Source organism: Balaenoptera physalus (assembly GCF_965194825.1).
Source record: "Balaenoptera physalus genome assembly, chromosome: 1".
NCBI lineage: Eukaryota > Metazoa > Chordata > Mammalia > Artiodactyla > Balaenopteridae > Balaenoptera > Balaenoptera physalus.
The window spans coordinates 81,652,592-81,679,580 of NC_138882.1; the positions used below are offsets into that span (position 1 = coordinate 81,652,592).

The window sequence follows — 26,989 nt, forward strand, 5'->3', positions numbered from 1 at the left end:
GGGGTTTGGGGTGTTGCGTCTACCGTTCTTATTGGGATCACTCTATATATCTACAGCTCTGACCCCTGCGTCTCCACTGCACACATTGTCACACATTAAGCCCATGGCCACCTTTGATCCTTTCATAGTGCGAAGGCATAATTCTTTCCCTGGTCTGTTGGCAATTTAGAGCACATCAGCTCTTTTCAAAAAGAGCTTTAAGAAACTTCTTAAGGCAAAGTGACTTCTAGGACACCCAGGTGTCCTAGAGAAGGCAGTGGCAACATTTTATTCAACTGACCCTAATAAGAGCTCAAGTGATGTGGAGATGGTGAAGGTGGAGACTTGAATGGACACTTTTCAGAAGGGCATGGAGCAGAGTGGGCTTGGGCCCAAGACCTGGATCAATGGGTCCTGCCCACCTGCTCTGAGGCAGCCCCTTCTTTCTCATCCTACCTGCATAGAGTCACTGAAATCAGATTCAATTCTGAGCCCAAAGAACCTCAGGGTTGCAATGGGGCCAAGAGGCCTTCTAATCTACCTTCCCACCAAGTTCAGGACACCCTTCAATAGAATCCCTCCCTGATCGATGGTCATTAGCTGCTTGTTAAACACTTCTGGTGGTGGGGAGCTTATTACCCAGAGGGCATAAGGTCAAGGAATGTTAGAGTCGCCACACACAAAAAAAAAAGAAGAGAATTTCTAGCCAAATTATGTACATTGTTGGACCATTGTAATTGTTAGAAATGCCTTCCTGAAGACTTCCTCACTCTAAAAGTCACCATTTGTTTCCACGTTCTGTTCCCAGCACATTAAATATAATTCTCTCCTCCATATAGTTGCTCCAAATAGCTGAAGAGCCACAGGGAGAGACCAGGGACTGGTGGTCACCTCATTTCAAGACTCATTTCAAGACCAGACGAACACTGAAGTTTATCCAAGAGAAGGCTGTTTAAACCATCAATGAAGTTGCAGTTCTGCCTCCCGCCACTAGGTGTCACTGACATCAAGTGTGACAGACGTTACTTGTGTTCAGGCTGAGACTCACAGATCCCTTTTAAAAGTAAAACTCAACACGCATATTCCAAACTCCAATTTTTGCTAACTTATTTTATTATTACATTACTCAAAGGTATACAAATACGAAATGTATACACTGTATGCTTATCTAATAACAATAAAAATTTTAAGTATAAAATTAGAAAGAGCAATAAAATTCAAGTTAAGGTTAATTTAATGTGGTGGGTAGTGTTATTTTGCTGGAACTAAGTTGGTGATTTTGAATTTAATCGGACTAATGTGCATTCACATTTTTTTGGTCCACTGGTTATGGACTTGAGTCTATTTACTACAAACATGATGGATAATTATTAGAGTCATTTAAAAATTCCTGTTTTTGGGGATTGACATGTATACACTGATGTGTATAAAACTGATGACTGATTAAATTTAAAAAAAAATAAAAAGAAAAATTCCTATTTAAAAATTTACTCATTTTAAACTATCAACCAATTCTTTGATGAGCCAATAATTTGAAGAATGCAATCTCATTAATTCAATTCACTCATACCCCATTTTACACAGTCCCTTGCAGTTTTGATTCATTATAATGCTAATTACCTTTGAAATACTCTCCTAAAAGAGTTATATATAAATGCAAACCATTGCAATTACTGGTTACTATCAACATTTTCCTTGTGCTCCTCAGCCTATGAGAGCTAGTCAGACCCTGGGCAGCCAAAACTACCAGATCCTCTCCATCCTTCCTGACACCCCCCAGGAGGTGCAGCCTGAGCTTAGACGTGCAGTTGCGTCACCCCTCCTCTGGAGGTCCTAGCGGCCTCAAGACCCCACCATAGCTGCCTCCACCAGTTTTTGCTTCAAAGACCACTGACTCCAGAGCTACGAGCCTCTGCAGCTGGTCTCATCTGTGAGGCCGAGCATCTGGGTTCCCCTCCTGGCTCAGCTCGGCTCGGCTCAGCTCCGCAGCCTCAGCTCTGAAACAGGATGCAGGGTCCAAAAGGGGCTTTGGCAGAAAAGCATCAAATGCTGGGAAAACAACTGGAAAGCTAGGAATCCATGCCAGGACTCCACTCACTCTCAGCCCCTAACAATTAAAGGATAAGGAGAGGAGCCCCATCAGCTCACCTGAGCTATCAGTTCTTTCCCGTGGCACTACTGTATACAAGGAAACACATGAGGATGTGGCCAAGCATCTGTTGAAAAAAATTCCCCAATATCCCACTGTAACTTCAACCTTCTTGCCAATCTTTTGCAATGGGAGCTGGTCTGCACCAACACCGATGAGTGTCTGAAGTGTGAGAAACTGCTTAACTCCAAGTGAACCCAAATATCAGTCCTGCAACAGACAAGATACCCCTGCTATTCTTTTTGCTCTAGTTTTTTAAAAAATCTTCGTAACTTCTGCAAAGCTCTTCATCTTCATCCAAGAATTTCTCCCAGAAGGGATTTTCAATGAGCAGTGTTTACCAGCATACTCTTTTCTCCAAGCTCAGCTCCTAGAGATAATACTAGTAATGATGGTTACCAAGGTGGCTGGGCCATGCAGAAATGGAAACACACACACACACACACACGCACACACATGCATACACACACAAAACTCAAAGGCGCGCTCCTCTCACCATGGAATAGAACCAGCTCATAAGCCCAGGGCACTGGCCTGAAGTGCAAGTGTTCTAGCAAATTCAGAGAAAAACCATAGAGACTAAGCTCTCAGAATGGCTGCCCATAGTCCCTTGTCTAACCCCACCTGTTTCAACAACTGAGTAGCTACGCAGACAACACCTGGCCCTACCAGTTAGCTTCTAAGGGGAAGATCCAAACAGAAAGGGGGCACAATTTTACTCATAATATCTCGAGGCAAACACCAGACCCAATTGTCCCCACTCCACCCAAGAAGTAAAAGGCTGAATGGATCTAATACACAGTTGTAGAAAAGTTAAAACTTCTCTCTAGGAAACACAAGAAAATCTTGTTGTACACATAAAATCGACAACTTTTACTGTATGTAAATTACAACTCAATTAAAAACTAGTCAGCCCTGAAAAATGAACCTTGCTTCCTCCTACCCCTACCCCTCCATTCCCTTCCAACTCCCAGCTTTTTCTTACTAGATCTGGTCTCTGGCATCCTTTACTTTGCCTCTGAAGCACGTATTATTTGTAATCAAGGACACGTGTGTCTGTTTCTTTACCACATGGCTCTCTCTTTAGGTGTATCTCCATGGGAGATTGCTTGCGCATCACTGATAAGCCCAGTATGCTACCTCTCACCCTGTCCTTGGAAGGTGAAAAGCAGAGGACTCTGAACAAATCCTGGTCTGGCATTTGGGTCAGTTCCCAGCAGGGTCTGTGTTGTCCTTGAGACTCAGGGCTTCTAAGCCTGTCAAGGGGATTTGACAAACTCTGTTTGCCTTCAAAGGATGTATTCATTCACACATTTACTCAACTGTACACAGTGAGGTAGCCCATACCACAGTCAATAAACAGATGTTTCCATCACTTCAAAAAATTCCCTTGTATCCCTTTGCAATCAATCCCCTTCCTCTGGACCCCTCTTGATCCAGGCCACACTGATCTGCTTTCTGACACTATCATTTGTCTCTTCTTGAAGTTTATGTAAATGGAATCATACAGTATGTAGTCTTTTGTGTCTGACTTCTTTCATTTAGCATAAAGCCTTGGAGAGTCCATCATGTTTTTCTGTGTACTGGTTGTTCATTTCTTTGTGTTGCTGTGTAGTATTTCACAGCGTGGAATGGATGTACCACAATGTGATTATCCATTTACCAACTGATACACATTTGGGCTGCTTCCAGTTTTCGGATATTACCCATAAAGACACTATGAACACACCTGTCTTTGTGTAGACATGTTTTCTCAGGGCTGGGACTAGCTAGAGGCAAGGAAGTCATCTAAGGTACAAAATTTAAGGAGACACCGACTCTTAGGTCCTACTAGTGCAACCCCGAGAGTTAAATTTTGCTTTCTGGGTTCCTATGTTGCTTCACATAATCTCAGCCTTGTTTTTCATTTCCTTAGGACTGTTGAGTCAATATCTAAGAATAGAACACTGAGTCGTGTGGTTAAGTATACATTTAAAATTACAAGAAATTGCCAAATTCCCAAAGTGGATGTGCCATTTTCACTACCTCCAGCAATGTGTGAGAATTTTAGTTGCTCTAAATCCTCTCCAACAATTGGTATTTTCAGTCTTCTTGTGTTAGCCATGGTAGGGTTGTGTAGTGGTATCTCAGTGTGATTTTCATTTGCATTTCCCTAATGATAAATGATGTTAAGCACTTCTCCACCTTTCATGTGTTTCTTTGCAATTTGTCCTTTAGTGAAGTGTCTTTCAAATTATTTGCTCATTTTTTTAGAGGTTGTTCATCAGTGGTTTCCTTGCCTCTCAGTATTCCCTCATTTTTGCCAGTTGCTCTGTCAGATTTGGACTCTGTTCTTCAAGCCCATCTGGCTTCAGCTTTTTACCAACAAGCTGGACAACGTTGGGGTATGAATTCAGTTTTTTTTAAAAAGATTCACAGTTCTAATTTTTTTGTATCTCTGTCAGTAACAGATTTCTCTCTGCTTTACACCTACTTTTCTACGAGGCCTCTTGGTCTTTCTCTCATATGTATAGTCTAGCTGCCACCCAGGGATTTAGACAATTTATTTTGTGACTTGGATCTCACTCCTTCTAGATTGTCATGCTTCCAGATTTTTCCCCTTTAAACTTCCAGTTGCTTGACAGCCCTGAACTCTGATCTCTGGTACCTTTAGCTGGCAAGATGGTGGTTTCTCTTGATGACGTGTTCCATAGTCATAGCTGGGGAATGGGGCTGGGGAGGGGTGTTGGCAGTGCCCTTGGGGGCACTTCTCCCCTCCACTCTGATGAAAAATTGAAATTATAATACAGTAATCACAGTTCACACAAAAATGGAGTCAGGAGGCGTTTGAGGATCTGGTGTCAGACACATCTCTGTACCACAGAGAACGTGAACTTTCTTTGAACTGTACCAGACCCAAGGACACCACCAGGGCATTCAGAACAACACCTGCCAGCTGCAACCTTATGGTCTCAAGAGTTCCCCTTGTAACTATGCAACCATTTCGGACCCCAACCAATCCTTGCTTAACCAGCACCCTTACTTCCTGCCATCTTTGATTATAATTCTTGAGAACTCAGGTAATTAACTGTAACCTTGCAGGTTTTGCCCTCCTAAGCCTCCCCCATTTTGTAGTCCCATGGAACGCAATTCAAGTACTTCTTGAATCTGTGTCTCCTGGGCTGCAGTTCTAACAAGCCCCCAATGTACACCTTTTTATTTCAGTCAGGTCTCCATTTCTAAAGTTTTGGTTAACAGCTCTTTCACAGCTTCTGCATCTACCAGCCCAGGCGCAGCATCTCCGTCTGAGGCTCTGAGATGTGGAAGCCTTGGGAACGCAGGTTAAGCAGCTGCCAATACAGAAGGGTAAAGCCCCCCACTCCTCCTCCTGCTGCTGCATCTGATGCCATGGCCTCATGGTGAGTGACCTTGGAAACTGACAGCCTCCCCTCCTCAACCCAGCCTGCAGCTCTCTGTGTGCCTCGTTCCCAAAGCTGAGCTGAGGTCGGGGCAGGAGACGAGCTCCTGGTGCCTGTGACTGATTAATAAACCAGCTTTTTCTCTCAAACCCAAACCTTCTATAAACTTCAGCTGTAGGCTAGGTAGGTTCCTCTTAGACAGACTTGGCTTTGCAGGGAACTAGCTGTATGACCTTGGGCATTATCTCATCTTTCTGAGCCTCAATTTTCTCAGAATTTCAAATAGTAGTATCTACCTGTTAGGATGGTTCTAAGGATTAAATGGAAGTAAAGCAATCAGCACAGAGCCTGGCACAGTGTAGTGCTCAAAAAAGGTTACCTACTAGTACCACTATTTTGAAGATAAACTTACATGGATGAGTAATACCTGATTACGAAACAGTGTCTTGCATCAAATCCTGGCATCAGTCCTTTTTAGTTGGGCTCACTCCGGCAATGTGCTTAACCTCCCTGAGCCTCAGTTTCTTCATCTAAAAATAGGGATGACGCTGTCCCCTACCTCACAAGGTCTGCAAGGACAAGATGACATGTTACCTATAAAACACTTAGGAGAGGGCTTGGTACCTAATGAGAGCTAACAAATGTTAGCTATTATTACAGTTAATCCTCCCAAGTCCTGCAAGGGTTTTTATCATTCCCCTATTGTTGTTGAGGAAACAAAGGCTCAGAGCTTAAGTAACTTGTCCAAGGCCACCCAGCCAGTCACTGGTGAGTCCAGACTGTCTTTCTCATGTCCCCAGTGGAAATGCATCTCTCCAACTCCAAAGCTCTCTGTGCTTCCAGTATAGGACTTATTATAGTGCGACTAACACTGCGGTGACGCCCTCGAGGGCAAGGCCTGGGCCTTACTCATCTTTTGCGTACCAGCACCTGACACCAGTCAGGCCCTGGCAGGTGATCAAGAATGCTTGCTGACTTGAGATGAAGTGAGGTGACTGGGGTTGGAGCGCTGGAAAAGGCAGGGCTGGATGTGAGCCTGTATCTGGGCTGTCGGAGGAAGGAGTCAAGATGACTCCAGGTTTCCAGCCTGGGTGGGTGGGAGAAGGGTGGCCCTGTTAACTGAAAACCGGAAGTTGGGAGAGGCTGATGGCTTGGGTTTGAGAAGAAAGTGGGGAAAGGGGAGATGCAAAGGTCAGGCTTAGGCAGGTTGTGATGGAGAGATGGGGACCATTTAATTAGGATCCGGGGCTGTGAAAATCCACTGGCGGCTCCCCCACCCCCTCCCCACATGGACTGGCTTGTGACCTGATGTCAAGGTCCCTGCCCTGGACTTGTTACTAATGGGAGACCCGAGACACACCCAGGAAACCACAGAACACTTACACAGCCACCTATCAGCGCCCAGGAGAGAAATGGGTGTCTGGCCATTGTGGCCGGATTGAAGAAGAGCCTGGAATGAGGGAGTGTGGGGAGGTCAGTCTAGGAGAGCTTCCTGGAGGAGGAGGCTCAGCTTGGTCAGGAGGGTAGTTAGCTGCAAAGGAGGGAGACAGAATGTGGGGTGGGGGTGCTCACTGCAGGGAAGACTAGGCTTCCTGCCCTTGGCTGGGATTCTGGGCCTGGTCCCCTAAGCCGTCAGCAGGGGAGCTGGAGGAGGAATACATCACAGCTGTTGTGAGGGGGCCCGAAGGAGATCTCTAGGGAAACAGGACAAGAATAACCATTCTAATGCCCAGCACCACCCCATGCACGCTGCCTTCTCTCCTGCGGGGGCTTCGCTTTCTGCCACGTGGACACCCCTCTCTCTCACTCTCCTTCCTCCCTTCCCCATCTTCCCACCCCAGCCGACTGTGAAGGGGGGAGGGCGGGACCACCAGTCCCAGCGCCTGGGGAAGAGTGGGCCTTGCCAGCTGTCTCCTCCCTCCCCTTAGCCCATCACGATCCCTTCCTCCTGGTTCTGACAGACAAATCGGGCACCCGCCCCTCCGTGTCTCCAAGCCCCCTCCCTTCCCCTCCCTCCACTGTCCGGCCAGCCCTCAGCCCCTCCCCTGAGCGGGATGCCAGTGATGCAACCCCATACCCAGAAGTGAAGGAGTGAACGAGGGCCCCTCTCCCTCCCTCTTGGGCTTCTGACCCTGTTCCCTGAAGTCCCCCCAGCCCCTCTCTCACCCGGTCCCGCCCCAGCCCCTCCCCCCGGGCCCTCAGCCCCTCCCCCCGCCCCCGGCCCCGCTCTGCTGTGGGAGGGCCCAGCAGCTCCCCGGCCTGGCCTGGCCGGGTGTGAGTCCCTGGAGGGCAGGGGAAGCTCGGCTTCTGGGACTTCCCCGGCCTCTGGCCAGCAGGAAGTCTTCCTCTGGAGAGGGGAAACCTTGCCCTTGGCCTCGGGCCAGCTGCTGAGCAAGACCAAGGTTCAGGGGAGAAGCCTGTTTCCCTGGTCAGCTGGGGACTCCCGCTGACCTTTGCTCTTCAGGTCTGGGGGTTTAGGCCTCAGAGGCCCAGAGAGCGCGGTCAGGGTGGCGGAAGAGGACGCAGGAGACGCTGGGGACAGTGGGGCAGAGAGACTCGGCGCCGACCCCCCCCCCCCCCCGCATCAGCCGTCCTGGCTTTCCCTCCCGTCCCCGGCCTGTGCAGCGGTGGGGTAGGGGCTCTCTGGACGTTTCTCCTCTCCCCGCTGGGTGTGTGTGCCAGGCGGGTGTGGCCTGGGCACAGGGCGTCGATAAGGGGCCGCGGCAGCACCGCCCGCCGCAGCCCTGCAGGACCCAGGGTGGCCTGGAGCAGAGCGGCGTGCGGGCACAGTCCACCCCGGCCTCGTCCTGACACATCGGGCACCGGGGGCAGGGAAGGAGGGTGTCTGGAAGTCTTTCTCCGGTGCCTCGGTCTCCGCCTCTCCGAGGCTGTGGAAGGTGATAAGCCCTGCGAGTGGGGCTGGGGGGGGAGCGGCCTCCTTTCCCAGGGGCTCTGGCGGGCAGAGGCCCCGCTCTCCTCTCCGAATCTCGCCTCTGCCCTTACTCCCCGGTTGCCTTGTTCCCGGGCTCCAAATGAGCCCCTGGGGACCCCCCAGCAGCAAACACAACCGGGAGAGAGCCAGAGCCAGCCCCCGGGGAGCAGGGCAGACAACACTGGTGACTGTGCACATTCCCCCCCGCCCCGCCCCGCCCTCCGCCACCCCCTCCTCACCTCCCACTCCTCCGCCCCTCAAAAGCCAGGCGGGGTCCCCTTCTCAGAGCTCTTCTTGGGGCTGGGCTGTCCCACCCGGTAGCTTGGGAAGAGGGGGGAGGGCGAGGGGGAGAAGGAGAGGCAGGGAGGTTGGTTGAGACAAAGGGGGCAAGCCTGGGTGGGAAGGAGCCGCTGCGTGGGCTGGAGGTGGGGACAGAGCCAGGTGGCGACAGCTCTGCGGAGCCAAGATCAGGGAGTTTCCGGGGATGAAGGGAGAAGCTGCGCGCTGGGCCAGCGCCCCCTGGTGGACAGTGCTGCAGCGGCAGCCACCCAGTCTCCCTGCCCTGCTGCTGTGGCCACCGGGGTGGTCTGTCCTGGACCGAGAGGAGAGCACAGCCCTGCACAGGACCCAGGCAAGGTCCTCACTAGCAAGACCTGGCTTTGAGAAACTGTACAGGAACCAAGTTCTATTCCAGTGCCCATCGACTCTGTCCACCTCGTTTTCTCACCTGACCAGCAAGTGGTGGGTTCTCATGCAGTCTTTGAGGCCCCTTCTGGCATCGGCATCCCGAGATTCCAGGTCAAGATAGATCTGATCTGGCTCCTCGTTACCTCTCTGATCTCAGAATCTCCTTCCCCTCTTGCCTGCACTCACATCTGCTCCAGCCACGCTGGCCTCCTGTTCCTGGAACGCACCAGGCACGGTCCCCGCTGAGGGCCACTACAAGAGTTGTCACCTCCACCAAGGAAGCTATTCCTTAAGATGTCCACTCCATCACCTCCTCCCAGTCTTTTCTCAAAAGTCTTTCCTTTGATGAAGCCTGTTCTGACCTTCTGATGTAAAATTAAAACCACTTTCCCAAGTCCGGATCCGCCCTACCCTGCTTTTCCCAGAGCCCTTATCACCTTCTAACACACTATACCATTTCCTTATTTATCATGACTATTGTAGTGTCTTCTCCTTCTAACAGCATAACAAAGGTAGAGGGTTTGTTAGATTCATTCATGGATGTATCCTAAGCACCTGGAGCAGTGACTGGCACACAGTAGGAGCTCATTAATATTTGTGGAAGGAACGAGTATACCACTGAGGAGGGTCTGGGCTGGGGGCAGACAGGTCTACCTCAACCAGCTCATGTTCAGTGCAGAGATGTGGTTGTGCTACTGACAATAAAATGGGGTTTCATAGAAAGGACCGCACTGCTGATGAGCTACCACAGGTGGGGAGATAGAGAGGAAGGTGAGGGCTCGTGGGGAGAACAGAGCATAGCTTGGCTCCTGCACTCACTGTACCACAAACTGGCACCCAGTTTACCTACATCAGAAGTTCTCAGTGTGCTCCATGGACCATCAGTTCTGAGAAATGCTCCTCAAAAGGGGGGTGGGGCACAAATTCAGAGAAATTTAGGAAATGTAGAGACTGATCCCTTCTGAGATATTCATAGCCCCTACTCCAGTGGGAACATTAATTTAAATTCTTCAGTCTGGTATTTCAAAACACATGTGACCATGGGATTCCGCTTTGCCTCTTATTTTTTCAAGCAAAAGCCCTGAGCTTCTACTAAATTAGTATCTGGATCATAACATGCTTTGGGAAATGCAGACTAACACGATAAAGCTTAACTCTGAGCATGACATCCAAGCCTAGTCTCAAACGTGCGTGACGTTTCACCCATTCCACGCAGTTCTCTATTTGCTCACAGTTCTTTCAGCTTCCCCCGCCCCCATCCCCCCCTCTCCACACTCCTTCCTGGCCCAGCTCAAGTGCTCGTTTCCCCAACCCTGCCTGTGTGTATTGTCTACCCTCCATCACCGTGTGTGTCCCATCCAGCCCTGTGTCTCAGTTGCCTTGTTTTCTTTTGTCTGCTGCCCCTCTGGACCTGCTCCTCTCAGGCAGATATGATGTCTGCTCACTGCATCCCCAGGGCCTGTCCCATGAGCTGCTTCAGGGGACACAGGATGCGTGGAGCCAAACAGAAGGGATTCTCACAGCTCTGCATCTGCAGCCTGGGGAAGGGCCACCAGCTGCTCCCTCCGGTGACCCCCGCCCCTTTGGTATCTTTAGTATCTTCCTCTCCATGGACACCTCTCTGCCTTCAGACTGCTCTAAGTCAGCATCCTAAACATGACTGGATTTGCTTAATGAATAATTTTCAAAGATATGTATAAATAGTTCAGCAAATAAAAATACAAGCAGTTAATGAACATTTGGGCACATGTTTGAACTTACCTGTGGTTGTAGAAATGAAAATGTAATGTGTATCAAGAACTAGAAAATTTTCATGCCATCTGCTTCATTACCCATATCTGGGAATAAATCCTAAGGAAAAAACACCAAAAATATTGGAAACACTTTCTGCTCCAAAGTTGTTCACAGTATTCTTTGTTAAAGACCTTCTTAATTGTCAAAAACAACATAGAAAGAACATAACAATTAATGTATAGCTTAATAAAGAAACACCCAACATCAGCACCACAGGTCATGAGATGGCACACCCCAGCACCCCAAGGGTCTCTGTGTGTCCCTTACAAATCACAAGGTCCTCCTCCCCAGAGATAAGCACTTCCTTGCTTTTCTCCAGAGTCTGACCACCTCAGCAGGCATTCACAAATGTGATGGTTTACCTTGCCTGTTTTGGGGTCCACACAAGTGAAGGCACGGAGTTTGTGTTCTCTCCTCTCTGGCTTCTTTCACCCAACATTACACGAGCCTTTTTCTCATGTCTCTTGGAGGCAGGTGCATGCGTTTGTGTAGACCAGGTAGTTAGGAGCCGAATCAGAGTTATAGGGATCGCATGGAAGAACGTATATAAGCTCCTGTCACAGTGGCCTGCACGTGGTGGAGACTTAATACAGTTTCATTCTTTCCCCTCCCTCTATGTCATGGGCCCAACTGCATTTTGAAGCAGGATTCTATCTGCTCCCATCCTCAGATCCTCTCATCTGCTTCCCATCCTGCTACCACCACTTTTACCATCACCCTGAAACTGAATTCTGTCCCCCTGGCCACCAGGGACAGAGCTGTCTCAGCATTTTACCCTCTGTGGTTCACACAGTTCCCACCCTGTGAGGGTTCCTTCAGGTTTTCTTCCAGGAACAGGACAAAGCCGACCCAGGCAGAACCCACCCCTCTGTCTCCCACTCCTCATTCTTCACTAACATCCTTCATCGACAAGACGGTGTTGCTTCACATTTCAGCAAAAATTGTAATGATTTAATGTAGTAATTAAATTTAAATGATTTAATTAAATCATTAAGTAGTAATGATTTAAACTGTATTTCAGAGGAAGAGAATACTCAGGCTTTTGGGACATTTTTTCAAAGAAGTGGAGGCAAGAGAAAAAAATCTGGAAAGTGGAGCCAGGTGAATGTGTAGAGGTGAGGTGCAGGGGAGGTGAGGAAACAGGGAAGCTGCCTGGCTGGGGAGGGGCACTGGTGGGCAGGGTGGGGCCTGGAGAAACAGCCCTGGTGCCTTTGATTCTCTGTCCTTTAAGAAAATCACTGTTGTGTCCCTACTGCTCAGTTTCCAGGGTCTTGTGCCCTTTTGCAAGGTGGGTCTTTTGTGATTGCCACTATTGTATACCAGGTCTCAGGAAGAATTCCTGAAAATTCCTGTGGGTTAGGGAGCAGGCTTTATCATGGAAACTTAGCAAGAGAGGTTGGCAAGAAGGGGAGAGGAACTGACCCTGGTTCTCTCATCATCACATGGAAAAGAGTTGCCAGGCCTCAGAAATTTGCTGAACACACAGATTGGGGCTGTGCTGCAGAGGAAGGACACTGAGTCAGGTCATTCTCCCTTCTTACAGGGTAAGGGGTGAGAGCAGCCTTGACAGTGAGGGGATAGGCAGTAAGAGTCTAGGTTAGGTGCCAGAAATTTATAAGAGTTTTCTGGGATTGCAGGAAGCCCAGCACCAGTGACTTGGGGGATGTGGGACTTTTGTAAGCCCTCTGCCCCAGGGATAGAGCTAAGGACCTCATGGGACGTTGAGTGTGGGTGCAGACTGTCCAACTGCAAGTTCAGGTTGTCATCTGTGCTTCTGACCAACTGGCTAGAAATTGGAAGATCCCATGACCTTGGATTCAATTAATTTGCTAGAGTGGCTCACAAAACTCAGAGAAACATTCTACTTACTAGATTACCAGTTTATTATAGAAAGCTATAACTCAGAATCAGCCAGATGGAAGAGATGCATAGGGCAAGGTATGTGGGAAGGATGCATGGAGTTTCCATGATCTTGCTGGGCATGCCACTCACCCTGATTTTAATGTGTTCACCAACCCAGGAGCTCTCTGAACAAGTTTTATTTTGTTTTGTTTTTAGTGGAAGCTTCATCACATAGTCATAATTGATTAAATCATTGGCCATTGGCAATTGATTCAACCTCCAGCCCCTCTCCCCTCCCCCGATGTTGGGGGGTGGGACTGAAAGTCTCAATGCTTTAATCACATGGCTGGCTCCCCTGGAAATCAGCCCCATACTTAGGTGCTTTCTAAAAGTCACCCCATTAACATAAAACACCTTCAAAGCTCTCCACAGTTAGGAAATTCCAAGGGTTTTAGCAGCTTTGTGCCTGGAATGGGGATGAAGATTAAATATGTACTTAAGTAAGTATTATAAATCATAATATCACAGTAACACATCAATACAACAGAATGAAACTAGTATCAATCTGAAGTACAAAAACACATGATCGGGGGCTTCCCTGGTGACGCAGTGGTTGAGAATCTGCCTGCTAATGCAGGGGACACGGGTTCGAGCCCTGGCCTGGGAAGATCCCACATGCCGCGGAGCAACTAGGCCCGTGAGCCACAACTACTGAGCCTGTGCTTCTGGAGCCGGTGCCCCGCAACAAGAGAGGCCGCGACAGTGAAGAGGCCCGTGCACCGCGATGAAGAGTGGCCCCCACTTGCCGCAACTAGAGAAAGCCCTCGCACAGAAACGAAGACCCAACACAGCCAAAAATAAATAAATAAATAAATAAAATTTAAAAAAAAACAAAAACACATGATCATCTCAATAAATTCAGAAAAAAGCATTTTACAAAATCCAACAGCCTTTCATGGTAAATACACCCAACAAACAAGGAATAGCAAGAAATCCCTCAACCTGATGAAGTGCATCTATGAAAAAGCCACAGCTAACATCATACTTAATGATGAAAGACTGGATGCTTTCCCCCTGCAGTCAAGAACAAGATAAGGATATCTACTTTTCTACTCTCACCACTTCTATTCAACATTGTCCTAGAGGTTCTAGCCAGGGCAATTAGACAAGGAAAAGAAATATAAAGCATCATAAAGGAAGAAGTAAAACTATCACTATTTGCAGATAACATGATTTTCTATATAAAAAAATCGTAAACACTCCATTTCACTATTATAACTAATACACGAGTTCAGCAAGGTCAGAGAATGCAAGATCAATATACAAAAATTGTGTCTCTATACACTAGTGATGAATAATCCAGAAATGAAATTAGAAAAAAATTAATTCACAGTAGCTTCAAAATGAATAAAACACTTAGAAATAAATTTAACAGAACAAGTGCAAAACTTATATCCTGAAAACTACAAATACTGTTGAAAAAGTTAAAGATCTAAATAATGGAAACATGTTCATGTATCAGATGTATATTGTTGTATATTCATGTATACTGTTAAGATGGCTATACTCCCCAAACCGATCAACAGATTCAATGCAATCTTTATGAGAATCCCAGCTGACTTCTCTGTAGCAATTGACAAGCTGATTCTGAATTCATATAGAATGCCAAAAAGGGGAATTGTATGCACTTTCTGTGACAGGCGAGAGTCTCCTCCTCTTGATTCAGAAAGGGGGTTTGACATCACAAGAAGGTTTTCCTATACTTTTCCCCAAATTCCCCTTAGGCTTGTGCTCAGAAAGAAAGAGCCTCTCTTGGCCTTCTATTCCCCTTTCCCATGACCCTAGAATCTTTGTCCTTTACATTTTGGTGGTGACCAGCTGCTGAGTTTCCTGTGTGTCTTTGTGAAGGCAGGAAACACAGAGAAGGTGCCTTGGAGACTGAGTGGCATGGCCTCTGATCCACCCCACCCAGCTCTCTGCCAAGGGCACTAGGGCAGCCTTGTGACCAAACGTGGTCCTCAGACATACAAAAATCTTCCTTCACACTGTCTTCTTTAAGCTAGTGCTCTCAACCAAGGGAGTTTCACAAAACATCTTCAGCTTTTAATTGCCTTGTTGTGTTCTTAGCCATGGTCTCAAATGAAATAGCAGAAGGTATGAATGTATCTGTTAAAAATTCGTTTGGTTGTATATAGCAGAAATACCTCCAATTATAGTGGCTTACACATAATAGAAGTTTAGTTTTTGCTCAGACAAAACAAAACAAACCCAAAATGTTGTATATCCATACAGTGGAATATTATTTAGTCATAAAAAGGAATGAAATACTGACACATGACATAGCATGGATGAACCTTGCAACATTACACCATGTGAAATATAACTCTGAGGGCCAGTGGAGAGGAAAGCATTCACTTCTTGATGGAGCTGGTATCAGGTGGTGGTAGAAACAAGACTTCTCTCTCTAAACGAATCCCCAAGTGGGATGGAGTGGACGCTGCCTCATTATTAGTCTATTTTTCTCTGATGGTTGTTTCAGATGGTGAGGCCGGGGGGGAGTATGCATTCACTTAAAACTCCATACCAGAGACTGCAACCCTACAGGCGAGCATATCTTCCATTACCACATTTTCTCTACTGTACATGTGAAACCATCGCAATTCTTGTTTTGTCACCTGTTTATCCCCATCCTATGACCACAAATATACAGGCACATCTTGTTTTATTGCACGTCACTTCACTGCATTTTGCAGGTACACTGTTTTTTACAAATTGAAGATTTGTGGCAACCCTGTATTAAGCAAGTCTATTGGAGCCATTTTCCCAATAGCATTATTTTTTAAATTAATGTATGCACATTGCTTTTAAAGACATAATGCTATTGAACCTTAATAGGCTACAGTATAGTGTGAACATAACTTTTATACACACTGGAAAACCGAAAAATTTGTGTGACTTGCTTTCTTGCGATATTGGATAGTTGCTTTATTGCAGTGGTCTGATACCTAACCCGCAATATCTCCAAGGTATGCCTGTGTAATTCATTTTGCTTATCCATTTGCAAATGTTTAATAGCATTTGTTTCTGGTGACTGAAGAATCCAGTGTTTGGGAGAGCAAGTGAGTTGTTGATACATAGCTACATTTTTATTTCATTGTAAACAAGTTTAGTGCCTCAAATTTAAAATGTAGAAATGAGTTGGTGAAAAAATTAGTATCTATCCTCAGTTATTTTCTATCCCCAAGGACAGTTTACTTTTTAAAAGAAAATTAGAAAAATGTAGTGCCACAAGAGGGCGCTCCTGGAAACCTGGTCTAGTGGTAAAGCCAACCATTCATAAGAGGAAGTATCTCTGGGAGAATGGATTCTGGAGAGTAGGCGTGTTTCTTGAGCATTTGTGGTCTCACTGGGCACATGCACAGGATCCCACTTACGAAACCCAGAGACTCCTGAAGTAGGAACACACCCCCAGTGCTGTGACAGCTCACGGGCTCAGAAAAGTTCAGATATTTATCCAGAGCCACTCAGGTAATAAGTAAAGAAGATGAGATTCAGACCTAATGAGTAAATAAGATGTGGCACTGGCTCATCAGGGAGGATTTATAACCTCAAGAACAACGGTCGGCACTGAAACAATACTGGTCACTGTGTGTCCTCGGAATCAGGGTCACAGCAACCTGCCCACCAGCCAGGTGTTTCCAGTTGGGTCAGGAAGTTTCAGGAAGTTCCTGAATGTGGGAAAATAGCCCCCACCCTGACCATCATGGGGTCTTGTCCAGCAAGCCCCCTTGTTGTTAGGGAGAGACCTTGTTAATGGGAAGCAGGTATCTAGGGTCCCTGGTTTGACACCCATCCCCAGACTAGGGAGTCTTTTATTACAAATAAATAACTTGGCATTTTATTCTACATATCATCCTTAACATAATACTGTCAGCATGAGTGTATCACCAAGAGTCTGAATGTTATTGAAATATTGTTGCACATGATGCAACCGACAAGGGATTAATTTCCAAAATATACAAACAGCTCATACAGCTCAATATCAAAAAAAACAAACAACCCAATCAAACAAATGGGCAGAGGATCTAAATAGACATTTCTCCAAAGAAGACATCCATGTGGCCAAACAGGTACATGAAAAAAATTAGCGGTGCTCAACACCGCTAGTTATTAGAGAAATGCATATCAAAACTACAATGAGGTATCACCTCACTCTGGCCAGAATGGCCATCATCAAAAAGTCTACAAATAATAAATGCTGGAGAGGGTGTGGAGATAAAGAAACCCTCCTACACTGTAGGTGGGAATGTAAATTGGTGCAGCCACTATGGAGAACAATATGGAGGTTCCTTTAAAAATTAAAAATAGAGCTACCATATGATCCTGCAATCCCACTCCTGGGTAAATATCCAGAGACAACTATAATTTGAAAAGATACATGCACCCCAATATTCACTGCAGCACTGTTTACAAAAGCCAAGACATAGAAGCAAACTAAATGTCCATCAACAGAGGAATGGATAAAGAAGATGTGGTATATATATACAATGGAATACTACTCAGCTATAAAAAAGTATGAAATAATACCATTTGCAGCAACATGCACGGACCTGGAGATTATCATACTAAGTGAAGTAAGCCAGACAAAGACAAATATAATATTATATCACTTATATGTGGAATCTAAAAAAAAAAAAGATACAAATGAACTATTTACAAAACAGAAATAGACCCACAGACATAGAAAACAAACTTATGGTTACCAAAGGAGAAAGGAGGGCAGGGATAAATTAGGAAGTTGGGATTAGCATATACACACTGCTATATATAAAATAGATAACCAACAAGGCACTACTGTATAACACAGGGAACTATACACAATATTTTGTAATAACCTATAAGGGAAAAGAATCTGAAAAAGAATATATATATCTATCTGATTCACTGTGCTGTACACCTGAAACTAACACAAAATTGTAAATCAACTATACTTCAATAAAAAATTATATATATATAGAAAATAAAGAAATATTCTAAAAATTTAGAGTCTGGGGGCATGAAGTACTGAGGATAAGACTGTGGACTTTGAGATTTCCCCCTTAAGAGGTGAGGATCTTTAGAGAAATTAGGCAACATCCCTGAAAACAGAGTTGAGAAAATGTGGTTGGGGAACCACCAAGGAGTTATAAGAGGCAGTGAGATGATATTTATTAGGATCTGGGAAGGGGGAAGGAAGAGGGGTCAAGAACAAGGAGAAGGGCAACAAACACTTATAAGTGTTTATCTAATGACACAGAAATCATTATGCCCATTTTACAGATGAGGAAACTGAGGCTTAAGAAGTTAAACAACTTGCCGAAGGTCAAACAGCTAATATCTGGCAAAACTGTTACCTGAACCTGGTGCAAGTGCCCCATGTCTTTGCATAATAACAGGCAACCTCTCAGAAACCGTGGTCTTGATTCTCACCGGACCCCCACCAGCCCTTCCCTTCTCTAAGCAGTTTCTCTCAAATCCAGGAACAGCTGCATGCCTTTTGGGCAATTCTAAGCTCAGCTAGTTGTTGATCATTTGTGATGTGACCAGGTCACAGGCTCTTGCCTCCCCCTCTTCTGACGCAGGCCCCAGGCCCTGTGAACAGGGGAGGCAAGGAGACCCCACTCTCAGGCTGGTGCAAGTGCCGGGTCAGCGCCTGAGAGTGGGTGTCCTGTTGACTCACCCTTGTCGCAGCCCTCCTAGGAGGGCACTGGGGTGTCACAGATGCTCTTGAACAAGACAGGCAGCTCTCAGCTAAGCTGCACATGGCAGCCATGACTGGTTTCCACCCAGCAAATATTGACTGAGCACACATGTGTCTCGGCACAGCCAGGGCCCCCCTTTCCTGTCCAGTCACCGTCTGCTGCGGTCACTGAGCCCCGAGGTGAGCAGCACGTGTGTGCCCTCCCTCTGCAGCTAACCCCACAGCCACTCTGCCCCATGTGGGCGCCCCACCTCTTCAGGACCTGGGCAGAGTCCATCATGGGTTGGGTCCAAAGACACAGTCTGTGTTCGCCATCTTGCTTCCAGTGCAGACACAGCTTATGCATGTTTTCTACTCAAAGTCGGTTATTTGCTCCCAGCAACAGTAGAGACAGATAAATAGCAACTTAAACTGTGCAGCGATTCCACTCTAGGAGAATCTACTCTCTTCACAAACTGAAGGCCTGGAGTGAGCTTGAGATGGAAGCTGTAAATCCATGGGTTCCTTTGGGTCCCTTGGTCCATCTCTCTGCTCCCACCCACCTTCCCCGGGGGCAGGGCTGTGTCAGGAACTGTTTAACAGGTGGCTCTTCAGGAGGAAGCATTTCCCTTTGTGGCCATGAGAGCCCCTCCATTATAGGACACAATAGACATGATTGTGATGTGCTAGGATCTCTGATTGCCACAATTCCAGCAAACCAGCCTGGAGCCTGGTCTCTAGCATTTGCCAATCCCTGTGGTGTGGATACTCCCTCCATGGCTCATTTCAAACCACCACCGCGATGACCCTGAGCACAGACTTGGGAAAAGACACGTAAAACCAGCTCTCACAAGCCAGCTCCAGGTGTTTCCAGCACATCCCTGTCTGGGGGGGAATCTAACATTTCAATCTGCAGACACATATTCATGTAGCCTTGCTCGGAAACACAGCCAACTGTCTACCAGGAGGAAAAGGCAGCCTCTTCCAAAGCAGGAGGACAACTTGTTGAGGGTGATATGCAGAGAGCACCTAAGTCATCTGGGGCAGATGGGGCAGGCTCCCAGGGGGCCATCTGAGCTGCATCTGGAAGCATCATCGGGCATTGGGCGGGAGGGAAGGGTCTTACTCCAGGGAGTGGGAGCTGGTGTGAAGGTTGGAGGCTGATGGGGGTTCTTTCTTAGGCCCATAAGGGATGGGGAGTGACCCCTAAAGTGGGGAGGTTTTCCCAGTTATCTGTTCCTGCTGGGGCTCTCCCTCCCTTCTGTGTTCCCAATGGGAGGGTCTCAAAGGTCAGTGGGCACGTTGTCAGGGGTCATGAGTGGGGACCTACCTCTTTCCTGTGGGGAGGTTGGTGTACCCTGAGCCCCTGGGGTGGGTAGAAGGTTGTGCTGGATGTTTTGCTCTGTCCAAACCCTGTTGGTTGCAAGAGAAAAGCTGAGAACTTGTCCAGCCAAGAACCACAAGGGAAACCAGTGACAAAGGAAGCCCAGCAGAAAGAGGCCGACTGATGTGGCTGGGGAGAGAGTCACCCACAAACTGAGGTTGGGCAGGAGCCATGCATGGGGGCTGGGCACAAGCTCAGGGTGGGGGCAGCCCCTCCACCAGGGGGGCTTCTCCAGCTTTAAAAGGTAACATAGCTGGCATGACTGATGGGATGGTTAAGACTAAGGTGAAAAGACCCTGTGAAAGCTGGACCATGAGACTCCCTAGGAGGACAGTTCGCTGCCCCAGGAAGAAGGGCAGGTCCACCAGCCGGCAGCTCACAGACAGTGAGGGTCCCCGGGCCCTGCTGGGAGACCAGCTGAGGCTTCCCAGGCCAGCAGCCTTTGCAGGTCTGGGTTGCGGCTGGGGGTGCACGCCTGCTTGTGACACGCTGAGTGCAGGGGGAGGCGGCTGTGGTTGACCAAAGGTCACCTTGATCTCAGAGGCTGCTGAGATGCAGCCATAGGTCTTAGCATCAAAGATGGAGCCGCAGAGTGGTGAGGGGTGCAGGAAAAAGGCTCCTGAATGGCCTCAGTGTGACCCCGACAGCCGGACCCACATCACATACAGGTCCTGGGTGTGCTCTTGACACAGGAAAATCTTTGGCGTTTGTGAGTGATGGATGTTCCCACCTTTGGGTCACTTCCTCACTGACTTCCACCTCCTCTGATCTCTGGTGGTCCTGCAGACTTCTCACACTCAGGCCCCCAGGCTGGGCTCCCCTTCCTGCCCAGGGTCTCTAAAGGCCCAGCATCCTCTCCACTGGACAGCTGGGTTCCTACTTGCCTTCACCTCTCACACCCAGTCCTTTGCCAAGTGATTCTACCGCAGCCGTGTCTCTCTATCCTGTCATCTCTGCCCTCCATCACTGCCCTGACTTAGCCCCTCATCTCTTGCCTGGATATTACAATGTCTCCTGTGTGGCCCTGTGCCTCCAGTGTCTCCCGATAGGCCACGCTGCCCTGATTAATCCACTTAAAGCATCCTGTGATCCTGCCTCTCCCCTGTTCAAAGAGCTTCACTGATTTCCAGTTACCCACAGAATTTACTTCCGATGCCTCAGCCTGGCCTTTAGCATCATCTATGGCCCTGCTACTCAGAGTGTGGTCCTCAGACCTGAGGCTTCGGCATCACCCAGGAGCTTGTACGAAATGCAGACTCTCAGCCCACCCAGAGCTACCGAGTCAGAACCTGCTATTGAATAAGATTGCTAAGTGAATCGTGTGCATGTTCAAGTTGGACAATGCTGCTTTATGGTCTGGTTCTTCTTTTTAATATATATGTAATCATGTATATATTATGTATATTATATGTATAGCATCAGTATATATATCATCAAGTCATACATATATATGGTTTTTAAAAACATACTGAGAAGTCTGTCTCCTGCTGGCCCCAATTCCTCTCCCCAGAGGCAACCACTTCTATTATTTCTGATTTTAGTTTTTCTGTGGTTATTTCTGTGTCTCTAGGTAATGCGTCTGATGGTATTTCTGGAGTTTTCAAACTGAAACATCACCTAATGACTTCCTGTTAATCTAACAGGAAGATTTAACTCACTGCTTCCTCCTCCCTCCCCAACCTGCCTCCTGTTCCACCTGCCAGTAGTTGGAATTGATGCTCACGCTGTTGGCTTTCCTCATGTGTCTGGTGGATCCTTGGTTTTCCTCTTATGTTTAAAAAGGAGCCAGGCAGCTCTGTGGGCAATCAGGTTCCACCTTAGGGTGGGGGCAGGGAGCTGACCTTTATGCTGGGGAACCCCTAAATGTCAGAATAAGGAGGCTTTCCTGAGGCCCCAGTATCCACACAAGATGTCAAGTTTTCTCCAGGCCACCCATTCAGGGTTTTTGGGTTTTGTTTTTGTTTTAGAAGAGCCTTCCTGGCAGTGAGGCCCATAGTTGGTTTGCTGGAATTGTGGCAATCAGAGATCCTAGTACATCACAATCATGTCTATTGTGTCCTATAACGGAGGGGCTGTCATGGCCACAAAGGAAAGAACTGTGTGGCCATCGCTTCTGACAGGCGCTTCGGGATCCAGGCCCAGATGGTGACCACGGAAGTTCAGAAGATTTTTCCCATGGGCGACTCACTGTACATCTGCCTGGCCAGTCTTGCCACCAATGTCCAGACAGCTGCCAGGTGCCTCAAGTTCTAGCTGAACCTGTATGAGCTGAAGGAAGGTCAGTAGATCAAGCCTTACACCCTCATGAGCATGCCTCTTGTATGAGAGACGGTTTGGGCCCTACTACACTGAGCTGGTCATTGCCACGTTGGACCCGAAGACCTCTAAGCCCTTCATTTGCTCTCTAGACCTTATCTGCTGCCCCATGGTGACAGATGACTTTGTGGTCAGTGGCACCTGCACTGAACAAATGTACGGAACATGTGAGTCTCTCTGGGAGCCCAACATGCATCGAAACCATCTCACAAGCCATGCTGCATGCTGTGGGCAGGGAGGCAGTGACAGGCATGGGAGCCATTGTCCACATCATTGAGAAGGACAAAATCACCATGAGGGGCTTCCCTGGTGGCGCAGTGGTTGAGAATCTGCCTGCCAATGCAGGGGACACGGGTTCGAGCCCTGGTCTGGGAAGATCCCACGTGCCGCGGAACAGCTGGGCCCGTGAGCCACAATTACTGAGCCTGCGCGTCTGGAGCCTGTGCTCCGCAACAAGAGAGGCCGCGATAGTGAGAGGCCCGCGCACCGCGATGAAGAGTGGCCCCCGCTCGCCACAACTAGAAGAAAGCCCTCGCACAGAAACGAAGACCCAACACAGCCATAAATAAATTAATTAATTAGTTTTTTTTTTTTAATCACCATGAGGACACTGAAGACCTAAATGGACTAACTCTGTTCCCAGTGTCCTTTTTTTTTTTAAATAAAAGATTTTCTTTCACTCCTGAAAAAAAAAAAAAAAAAAAAGAAGAGCCTCCCTTTGTTGACATCCGAGAAAAAAATGCCTGGCCCCTGGATGGTCATGCCTGGGCTGGGTGAGGGTTGGGAGTTGACTATTTCATGCCCAGACTGCCCAGCAGGCTCCCTGTTTCAGCCCTTTTCTCACCCCATCCTCCTTCCTACCTGGCCGTCTGAGTTCAGAGGCCCTGCGGTTCCTCTGGGCAGATGGCTCCATCCTCCGCTGTGCCCCTAGGTGTGTGTTCTAGGTCATTGGTTCTCAAACTTGGCTGCACGTTGGGCTCACCTGGGTCATTAACGAAGTCCTGTCCCCTGGGCAAGACCCCAGAGATTCTGAGGTAATTGGTCTGGGGTCTGGCTCTGCCTTACTAGGCAGCCCTCTTCCTTTCCTCTCTGAGATTCCAGGCATCTCTGGTCTGCTGATTAGTTGCCTCCCTGTCTCTCTTTGATGTGATCAATACACTTAAACAAAATACATTTACTATAATTTTAATGTTCCAGGGAAGGAGAGGACACACATGCATTTACTTGGTTCATGAACATCTTGAACAAGAAGTGCAAAACCTAGTTTCAGTCTACGTGTCCAACTTCATCTCCAGCCTCTCCTTTGCACTCTGTAATTTAGCAAATACAAACAAACTCCAAAATCATTCCCTTTCACCCATCTTCACGCTGCTCTTTCCCACATCTGTGACGTCACTCATGCTGCTCCCCTGGTAACGTCTGAGCCCAGAGACGAGCTGTGGGTCAGCCTCTGCATCTCCTGACCATCCCTCTGCCCTGAAATGACTCCAACAGTTTCAAGCTCCTCATTCTCACACAGCCACAATCAGAGGCAAGAGCCAGTGGGCAACGAGGGGCACGAGTTTCTCCTCTCCCTCCTTCCTCTTGTCAGGTGGAAGTCATTCTCAGAAGCTCCCAGGAAACTTTTCTTGCCTATCATTGGCCAGAACAGGGCCACATGCCCGCCACCAGAGAGCAGGGGAATATCCCCACCTACATCCCTGATCCAGGTATCTCGTCTTGACAGCAGAAGCAGTCAGGGCTCTGTTAGTAAGAAGAGGGGAGGCTCTGGGGGAGGAAGTGGATGGTGTCGATCACAGTATTTTATTTCTCTGTTCCTTCTGTGTCCTCTTTGGGGAACTAGTTATCTACATGTTTGATCCCCATTGTCAGTCCATTTTGCTCTAATTGCTTCCCTCTTGTCTTCTATGTTATTTTCTCATCGTGTTTCCGATGGAGTTTTCTGTAGTGTTGATTCTGTTCTTTGTATTTTAAGCTCTGCAAAAGAATTAATTTTCTCCTCAATTATTTTATTTGCTGCTCCATCCTCCAACCCCCTTCATATTCTGATATTTTAATTCATCTTTCACCTCTGATTTCATCAATCTTTTGCACACTGTTGTTTCTTTCCTTTATTTTGGAGGACCAAATATTTGGGTAGGTCTCTGTTAGTTGTTTTTTTTTTTTTCTGCTTTTTCATCTTTGATTGGAGTCTTTCTATTTGTTCTGCTATTTGCCTCAGCAAACCTGTGTATTTGGATTCCTTTTGACTTTGCTTTCTGTCAGGACCCTGAAGTCTGAGCACATGAGTTAGAGAACTAGATGTGATGCCTTGTATTCTTTGCTTGGTCTCTCAGCTGCCTGGGGAGGGTGGGAAGAGAGCGTGGGCTCTGGGCAGTGGAAGCTGGAGAACCCTGTGTGCTCCACGTGCTCCAGTTCTGTGAAAACCACAGAGAATCAGTTTCCTCCGAGTGGGGTCTTCCTGCTCCACGAGGCGCGCCCTGTGGGGTTCCATTCCCTTCCCCTCCACCCCTTCCGCCTGGGCCGGCCATGTGGGGTGGCATCGTGTGGTTCATGAGCTTTCTGTCCCCTCACCCCTCCTGCCCCTTTGTCTGCTGCCTTTCCCATCTGGGTCCATGGCTCCTGGGATGGTGTTTCTCTCAAACTGGTGTGCTTTGTAGTCTCGGGGTCCTGCAGGTGCTCTGTTAGAATGTTTACATTTCATGCCTTCATTTCAATAATAATCTGACAGTTAATAACCTGGTAATTCATTCTGTGCATATTTGGATCCTACAGGTGCCCACCTTACAGCAAAGGCATTTTCAGGGCTGCGTTTGCTTTTGTCTTAAAGCATCTTCACAGGGGGACCAGATAACGGCACAGAGCATCGTCCTGATGGGGACCACCTGGTGCATGGTTTATGTGGAGGAGACAGGTGGGAGGACTGGCCCTCAGGCAGGACAGGGCAAAGTGACAATAATAACCTGTGCTTTTGATGCCGGCACCGCTCTGAGTGCTGTGAGTGTGTTAAGTCAGTGACTCTGCCGACAGCTCTGTGAGGGAAGACCCTGACTACTGCCCTCTTACAGCTGAGGAGACGGAGGCACTGGGAGGTCAAGGCCCTGCTCAAGAGTCTGCAGCCGGTAAGTGGACTGAGGGTTTGACGCGGGCAGCTGGGCCCCAAAGCCTAATTTCTTACCCATTAAGCTGTAAGGCTCACGTACGTTCACCCAAAGGTTAATTCAGCTAAAACCAGTTTGCTGAAAGACAGTTTAGAGAAAAATCCATTTTCTAAATGGGTAAACTACTGAACAACCAATTTGCTGAATTTGATAAATTTATAAAATATTTATTTCTATCAATTCTTGATAAAATTTACAATGCTTTGAGTCAGATGGGTTACCAGAGCCTGTGAGGACTTTGGGGAGCAAAGCCCCCCGAGATCTGGCTTCAGACTGCCTCCCTGGCCTCAGGCCCCCTCCCTCTGCCTGTCAGTCTCCTCATCTCTCTGCCCCCCAGTCTCCCCTCTCAGGCCATCTTGTGAACTGACTTCTCTTTCTGTCTCCAACAGGGAGCTGGGTAGAGAGACATGGAACATTGCTTTAGGTGCTCTTAGGAAGAAACAATGAAACCTGTCTACTAAAATGAGAGAAATCTTCAAAAGCTGTTAAACCATTTATCCAAAATGAATTGCTTTAAACTTTATACATAGTTAAAAGAAAGAAGTTTCTGGTACATGGATAGATTTGATAATTTCGATGACTTGATCGATCATTCACTGAATTGGCATTTGGCAAATTGACCGCCTTCCGCCCCTCAGCACCTCTCAAACAGGCACGTCATGTTCAAAAGTTCCTGCCCTATAGCTGTCAGGGGCGTATCTGACTTGTAAGCAGAGGTATGGGATTCTATCTCTGTAGCACCAACTTATAAAAGTTTATTAGCAGTAATGTAGTAAATAACCACTATAGGTGCAAATACCCAATGAACAACTTTCTTGTATGATTCCAGTAATAAGTAGATCAGTATTTATTCAATGGAGATTTCAAGAACGGTGCAATGTTATTTTTTTTCAGGTCAATGAAGCAATTTACAGATGTATCAATTGTCACCTGGTTGAGTTTTGGTTAAAATGAGCTTGACTATCTTGAATTAGTGAACAAAGACTTTAATCAAATGTTGTACAACAAATGTATATGAGGTAGCATTCTTTGTTTTAAAGTTAAAAAGTAAATTAAACATATAACCTGATGTGAAGCTACAGTTTTTTCCTCCTAACCCCAGCATCAATCATTTAATTTCAGGAAAACAAAAACACCCATCTCATTACATTGGACTTGTGCTTGTCTTTTCTCCCTCAGACTCCCAGAAGAGGAATACATTCCAAGAGGGAGAAAGTATGAAGACTCTGGGGTCACCAGACCTCAGAGCATGTTCTGCTCTCTGTTTGGGGTGTCCTTTCTTTTTAATTCTCACAACAGCCCTATGAAGTAGATACAATTATTATCTATACTATAGAAAGGCTACAAAAATTAAGTAAGCTGTCCAGGGTCACACAGCCAGTGTGTGGTGAAGTCCACTGCAGTGTAAGTTCCTTGAGGGCAGGGGCTTATCTTATTTTTCACTGAGCCTTCCCCCCATCACCAGCACCTAGTAGGCACTCAGTCCAAATGTGATGGTTGAATGCTGAGTTAGTGAGAAACTGAGAAGGAAGATACTGTTCAGAGGAGAACCCCATGTGAGCAAGCAGAGGTCAGGAGGGCATTGGTGGGATGGGGCAGCTGAACTGGTAATTGCACCTCTTTTTTTT

The 26,989-nt window shown here is 47.3% G+C and overlaps 1 long non-coding RNA gene and 1 pseudogene across 2 annotated transcripts in view; one reads left to right on the forward strand and one right to left on the reverse strand.

The window, feature by feature from the left end:
* Window positions 1-26,989, reverse strand: part of LOC309645634 — a 215,791-nt gene that overhangs the window by 168,069 nt on the left and 20,733 nt on the right. The window lies entirely within an intron of this gene.
* Window positions 19,987-22,778, forward strand: LOC309643768 (proteasome subunit beta type-3 pseudogene; annotated as a pseudogene). Its single transcript has one exon. The product of its transcript is annotated as a proteasome subunit beta type-3 pseudogene (transcript).